This window comes from Ovis aries, chromosome 19 (genome assembly GCF_016772045.2).
Source record: "Ovis aries strain OAR_USU_Benz2616 breed Rambouillet chromosome 19, ARS-UI_Ramb_v3.0, whole genome shotgun sequence".
NCBI classification, from domain to species: domain Eukaryota; kingdom Metazoa; phylum Chordata; class Mammalia; order Artiodactyla; family Bovidae; genus Ovis; species Ovis aries.
This window is the reverse complement of record NC_056072.1, coordinates 46,950,931-46,957,755: the sequence shown is the minus strand read 5'-3', so window position 1 is coordinate 46,957,755 and position 6,825 is coordinate 46,950,931. Positions and strand designations below refer to the sequence as shown.

Here is a 6,825-nt window from a genome sequence, read left to right as displayed (position 1 = left end):
ACAATGAATCCCCCGTTTTGCTTAAGATGATTTGGATTGTATTTTTTTTTTTTTTTTTGTCACTTAAAACTGAGAAGAAGTCTAACTGACCCAGGGTATCAGACATCAGACTCACACAAATCTAAATAGAGGAAATATGCTTTTCTGGTCCAGTCCTTCACTCCATAAATATTTATTGAGCTTCTGCTATGTGCCATTCACTCTCCTACGTGCTGCTGGAGATTCAGAAGCAGCCCTCAAGGGACAGATGGCCTGATTGAAAGAGGATCTAAAGCAGAAGACAAGGGTAAAACAAGGTGGGAAGGGAAGCTGCCCCAAGAGATATAGATCATATGGTAGCAGGAGCCAGGCGGGAACGCTCACACTGAAGAAAGGCTTCTCTTCTAATCATGGGACTGTATCTTCCTGTCCTCTGAGTCCCAGATGCTCAGCTCAGCGCCTGGCACAGGGTGAGTGCTCAGTAAATCTTCAAAGGATGGATGGCTTTGTGGAGGGTGTAACACTGAGAAATAGGTGAACTGTACCCTTGAGCCAGGCCTCCAGGCAGTAAGGTGGGAAATCATGGACCCCTGCCCATAATTCATGCTGGCTGGCTTGTCTGGTGGAAGAGAGGAGCCTTTCCTGTTTCAGAGCAGATGTGTGAACTCAATTCAAATTGCATGTTCAGCAGCCAACTGATTTCTATCCTTTAGGTTGTACGGGAACTTCCTAGATTGGTTCTTGTCTTTAGGTTTCTTGATAAATAGTCTTTTTAAAGAAATATAAAAATCAGTACTGACTCTTTTCCTGATCATAAATTTTCTGTTCTCACAAAACTTATATGGGATAAACACACATATAAAGAAGAAGCAAACTCTCGTAATCCTACTACTAAGAAATAATCGCTGCTAACACACACGGAGCTTCCCAGGTGGTGCAGTGGTAAGATCCACCTGCAATGCAGGAGACATGGGTTCACTCCCTGGGTGCGGAAGATCCCCTGGAGAAGGGAAGGGGAAGCCACTCCAGTAATCTTACAGACAGAGGAGCCTGGCGGACAGTCCATGGGGGGTCACCAAGAGACAGACACAACTGAAAACACCCACGCACAACACACACAGAGCCATACTGATTTAATCCACTTTAACGTCATGTCATATCTTTCCTTGTCAACAAACAGAGTTGTACATTATTGTTTTAATGACTGCTGAGTATTCTGTTAGAGAGATGAACCAAAATTAATTGAACTAATTTCCTGTTGATGGACATTTAGGTCAAATAGAGTTTTAGGCTGTTATAAAAACTGAGTGAAATGAACATCCTTACAGAGGAAACATTACACATTTAAAATTATTTCCTTTGGATAAATTCCTAGAAGTGGAACTGCTGGGTCCAAAGAAATGTATGCCTCTGAAGATCTGTGACACACATTACTAGCCTGACTTCTGGTATTTATCCTCCCCAAAGCCCAGCCTTCTACCCTATCTCCAATACTGTGTGTTATCATTGTTCCTTCTCTTTTGCCCATCTGAAGGGCAAGGATGTGAAGGGCTGTAGCCTTGGCAACAGCGTGGGGCAAAGATCATGTTGGTCTCTCCTGTCCCTTTGCATATACCTCCCCGAAAAGGACACCTTTCTCCAGGACATGGGTCTGACCAGAACATCAAGTGCCCCCTCTAGGAGTCTCACTCCTAGAATTAGAGATGCCAGAGACCTCATTTATTCAGTCTCAGGTTCCGGGAGAATTGCCTCCTTCTCCCTTCAGTCCCAGGCCAGTGCTCCTCTGACCTCTTTGGATGTTAGCTTCCTGGCACACGTGGAGATGGAGGAGGGAAAAGGCAGGTCCTGTTCGCAGCCTGGAAAGAACTGGGTGTCCCCATGTCTCTCAGTGGCAGCTTGGACTCTCATCACACCACAGTCCAATCTGCCTTTCAAAGTTCCAAGGAAATCAAGGATGATTAGAGCATAAACTTTATTGGAAAAAAGCCTAGTTTCTTCTAGCCGCAATTCCTCTTTTTCCCCCTTTCTCCCATGAAAATTTAATGCTGCACTCTCAGCGTGGAGGTTTCTTCTTAATTGATGGGCACTCCCTCTACTGAACCACCTCAGGGGAAGCCAAATGATAATCTAGAGAAGATCCAGCCCCCTTCCCCAAGCAATGTTCTCCGAGGAGTCTCCACAGAGAGAATCCAGAACCAGTCTTCCTCATTTATTTGACAACTAATCATTGAAGACCTGCTCTGAGGTATGCCCTGGGCTGGCTCAGCACTGGTTCAGGAAGCTCACTGCTCGTGGTCTTTGAAGGAATTTTTCTCCAACTCTTAGGGCTCAGTCAAACTGAAGACCTATGGTGTAGTAAAAAAAATCAGAGCTTTGGAGTCACGGGGACCTGGGCTCCATTCTTGTTTGGATGCTGCTGACACCCATTATTTCTCCTCTCTGAGCCTCAGTTTCCTCATCTGTGAAATGGGGATGGTAATGATCCTAACTTCGTAGAGCTGTGAGGTGATCAGCCAGGTGATCTGTGCAAAGTGCTTAGCACAGAACTGGAGGCATGCTGCTGCTGCTGCTAAGTCGCTTCAGTCGTGTCCGACTCTGTGCGACCCCATAGATGGCCGCCCACTAGGCTCCGCCGTCCCTGGGATTCTCCAGGCAAGAATTCTGGAGTGGGTTGCCATTCCCTTCTCCAACACATGAAAGTGGAAAGTGAAAGTGAAGTCGCTCAGTCGTGTCCGACTCTCAGCGACCCCACGGACTGGAGCCCACCAGGCTCCTCCGTCCATGGGAGTTTCCAGGCAAGAGTACTGGAGTGGGGTGCCATAGCAGGCGCTCGATACATCTTAGCTCCATGAATACAGTGAAAAGACATCTATGAACCAGGAGGGGGCCCTCACTAAACACCAAATCTGCTGGTGCCCTGATCTTGGACTTTCTAGTCTCCAGAACTGTGAGAGAGAAACTTGCACTGTATATGCTGCTGCTGCTGCTAAGTCGCTTCAGTCGTGTCCGACTCTGTGCGACCCCATAGATGTCAGCCCACCAGGCTCCCCCGTCCCTGGGATTCTCCAGGCAAGAACACTGGAGTGGGTTGCCATTTCCTTCTCCAGTGCATGAAAGTGAAAAGTGAAAGTGAAGTCGCTCAGTCGTGTCCAACTCTTAGCGACCCCATGGACTGCAGCCCACCAGGCTCCTCTGTCCATGGGATTTTCCAGGCAAGAGTACTGGAGTGGGGTGCCATTTCCTTCTCTGTGCTCTGTATATAAGTTTTAAAATATTAACTTTATTATGATTATCATCTGTAAAATAGAGAGACTGAGCCAATCACATAGGGCCATTGTAAAGATGAAATCAACTAAGGCTTGTTAAGCACATGGTACCTAGAAAGTTCTCATAAAATAGCAGTTTTAGGGCCATTTCTCTATATTAGAAATAGCATTCTCAAAGGGTAAGGGATGGAGGGGCTTCCCAGGTGTCGCTAGTGGTAAAGAGCCCACCTGCAATGCAGGAGACACAGGTTTGATCCCTGGGTCAGGAAGATCCCCTGGAGGGGGAAATGGCAATCCACTCAAGTATTGTTGCCTGGAGAATCCCATGGACAGAGGAGCCCGGAGGGCTACAGTCCATAGGTCGCAAAAAGTCAGACACGGCTGAAGAGACTTAGCATGCACCCAAGAGAAATGGAGGTGCAGGAAGACTCAAGTCTAAGGGAGCTGTTGAAGTTTGAAACAGAACTTGTAGGTTTTGACTCTTAAAGGCAGACTCCTCTTCTTGAAGGGTCTCCAGTAAAAGTACAATGGGGAGGAAATAATTGCTATTTGAGAAGATAAAATATCTCTAGTTGCTTTTTGAATGACAGGGTAATAGTGGAATTCATCTGGAGAAAAAGAGAGAAAAAAACTCTTGGAGAAAAGGGGCTAGTGACCCAAGGGCCCAGAGAGACTACAACCAGGAAGAGACAGCCTTGGCCAGGGGATAGTCTGTGGGTTTGGGGGAAATAGCCATGTCCAGTGTTCAGCCCCAGCCCTATGCTGCAATTACTTTCTGTTGACTCCAGATTTTATTAATATACAGCCAGTCACACACAGAGCCTTGATTGGTGGCACTGGGGAAATGAAAGGGAGGTGGCTTTGCTTGCATTTGAGCAGAAGGGGCTGGAGGCATGAGCTCTAGACAGGAATTCAGGAGCCAAAGGGGGCACTTCCATGGTGGACCAGTGGTTAATACTTCGCCTTCCAGTGCAGAGGGTGTGGGTTTGATCCTTGGTCGAGGAGCTAAGATCCCATGTGCCTCCTGGCCAAAAATCCAAAACATACAACAGAAGCAATATTATAACAAATTCAATAAAAACTTTAACAATGGTTCACATAAAAAAAAAATCTTAAAAAAAAAAAAGAGCAAGAGGGTTCAGGAACATGTGTCCTTGAGCTATTGAGGAAACTTTTCGACCCATCACCAACAGTGGGAAGACAATGCAAGTCATCTAGGTCAGACATTAAAACGAAGAGTGACTGTCCCAGAAGGCTGAAGAACTCAAATAACCAAATTCAAATGCAACTTCAGGATAAGTTGCTTGTTGAGTAAGTTTCCAGGAAGCTCTCCTGGAATCCAAAGTACCTGAAAACAAAACAAAACAAAATGCATCATATGCACGAGTGGCTGGAGAGTACATTCTGCCAGTTTTTTGGAGAAGCCAGGGTCATTGGTGATTTCTGCCACAGTAGAGAGGTGAGCTCAAAACTGTGTGTATGGCAGCGGTGAACATGGTTTCCAAAATGCTTTTCCAGTCCCAGAGGGACCAATTTGGCACTCGGGGCACATAGCAGTGTCCATGCACCAGATAAAGCCGTGGCACGGAAATCAAGGAGGAGGAGCTTAATGACGAATCAGAACATTCCCTTCGGGTATAAATTATCTGTCTCTTAAAGTCCCGACTAGAAAGTCCTCCTTATCTTGCCAGTTGATTGTGTAAATGTCCACTAGCCCTACCCGGATTTGAGCTATCCTAGGAGTAAACGGCTGCAGTCCATGGGGTCGCTAAGAGTCGGACACAACTGAGCGACTTCACTTTGACTTTCACTTTCATGCATTGGAGAACGAAATGGCAACCCACTCCAGTATTCTTGCCTAGAGAATCCCAGGGACGGGGGAGCCTGGTGAGCTGCCGTCTATGGGGTCGCACAGAGTTGGACACGACTGAAGCGACTTAGCAGCAGCAGTAGCAGCAGGAGTAAACGGATATTTGTTTAAGAGGCAAGAGCATCCTGGAGTTTTTCCCCTTTGTAATCTAGCTGGATGACTTCCCTCTTTCTGTTTGGCACTGCAAGGAATTGTTAAATATGTTATACAACAAAATGAGAAGAAAGAAGAGGGAAGAATACAGAAGGTAGAATCCATGACCTTCAAATTGGGAAGAGGAAAATGGGAGAAATGAGAGCAACATTTAGTTTGAAGAGAGGGAAGGAAATAGAAAGGGAGATGACTATGCATGAGGATTTGAGACAATAATGTAGAAATAGATGCTGTTTTATGAGAACTTCCTATGTGCTAGCCCTGGGCCAGCAAGTTCAGCAAAGGACTTTCCTGGTGATGCAGTGGCTAATGCTCCCAATGCAAGGGGCTGAGTTCGATTCCTGGTTAAGGAACTAGCTCCCACAGGCCGCAACTAGAGATCTGCATAACTAAATGAAGATAGAGGATCCCATGTGCCACAGATTTATTTGGTGCAGCCAAATAATTAATATATATTTTTAAAAACGTATAGCTTGGTCCCTGTTCTCATGATTCTTATTCTCTATGTGGTCCATAGCACTGAGAATAGCCTGGCCAAGTCGTGTTCAGTAATATGCTAGGATCTCTCCAACGTCACCTGTCACCATTCTCTTCCTTATCTTTCCCCTTCAGTCATTCTGGAATCTTCTCAGTTTTTCCATCCCACCAGGCTCTCCTGTCTTCTTGTCCTCACGCATGCTCTCCAAAGCTTCAAGTGCTCCTTGCCTGGCTCTCTCCTTTTCAACTCAGCTGGGATTCTTCCTTCCTTGGGGAAACTTTCTAGGACCCAGGTCAGATTTGATTCTCCTGCTATGTTTCCATATTCCCCGGAATGGTTTAATTAGTAGCTAGTGACCTCAAGCCTGTCTGCCCCATGACTCTGTGAGTCCATGGAGGCTAGGACCGAGTCTATTTTGTTTTCAGTGCCTAGCCCTGGGCCTGGCACATGATAGACACTCCATAAACAGGGAGAGGTGACAGCTCTATTTCTCACAGCCTAGAAGGTATATGGGAAGATTAGCATGGCCCCTGTGCAAAGATGACACACAAATTTGTGAAGTGTTCCATATTTGGGGGGTTTTCCTGGTGGCTCAGTGGTAAAGAGTCTGCCTGCCAATGCAGGAGATGGGGTTTGTCCTCTGGGTCAGGAAGATCCCCTGGAAAAGGAGATGGCAACCCACTCCAGTATTCTTACCTGCGAAACCCCAAGGAGAGAGGAACCATGAGGTAACAAAAGAGCAGGACATAACTTGGCAACTAAACAGCAACTAGAAAACATAGGTCTTAATTTAATTTTTAAAACTTAGATTGTTGGTCCTTTTTTTGTGCTGCTTCTATGACATCCAGTTATTTTTTATTAGTACATTTAGTTTTTCTACATCATTAAGACAAAACAAAAGGAGAAATGCAGCCAAAGAAATCGGAGAATTTTCTTCTGACATGATAAGCAGGTCTTAAGATAATGGAAAATTTTCTTCAAGGGGGAAACTGGAGAATTGGTAAAGATGTTGCTCTAAATCTCAGACTTGGACAGACACTCCATTTTAAACTCGATGGTATTAATCTAGGACTAGAGCT

General features: G+C 45.7%; 1 pseudogene; it reads left to right on the top strand.

Annotated features, from left to right (window-relative positions):
• Positions 1-6,227: 6,227 nt before the first annotated feature.
• On the top strand, positions 6,228-6,321 carry LOC114109479 (U6 spliceosomal RNA; annotated as a pseudogene).
• The last annotated feature ends 504 nt before the right edge of the window (positions 6,322-6,825 follow it).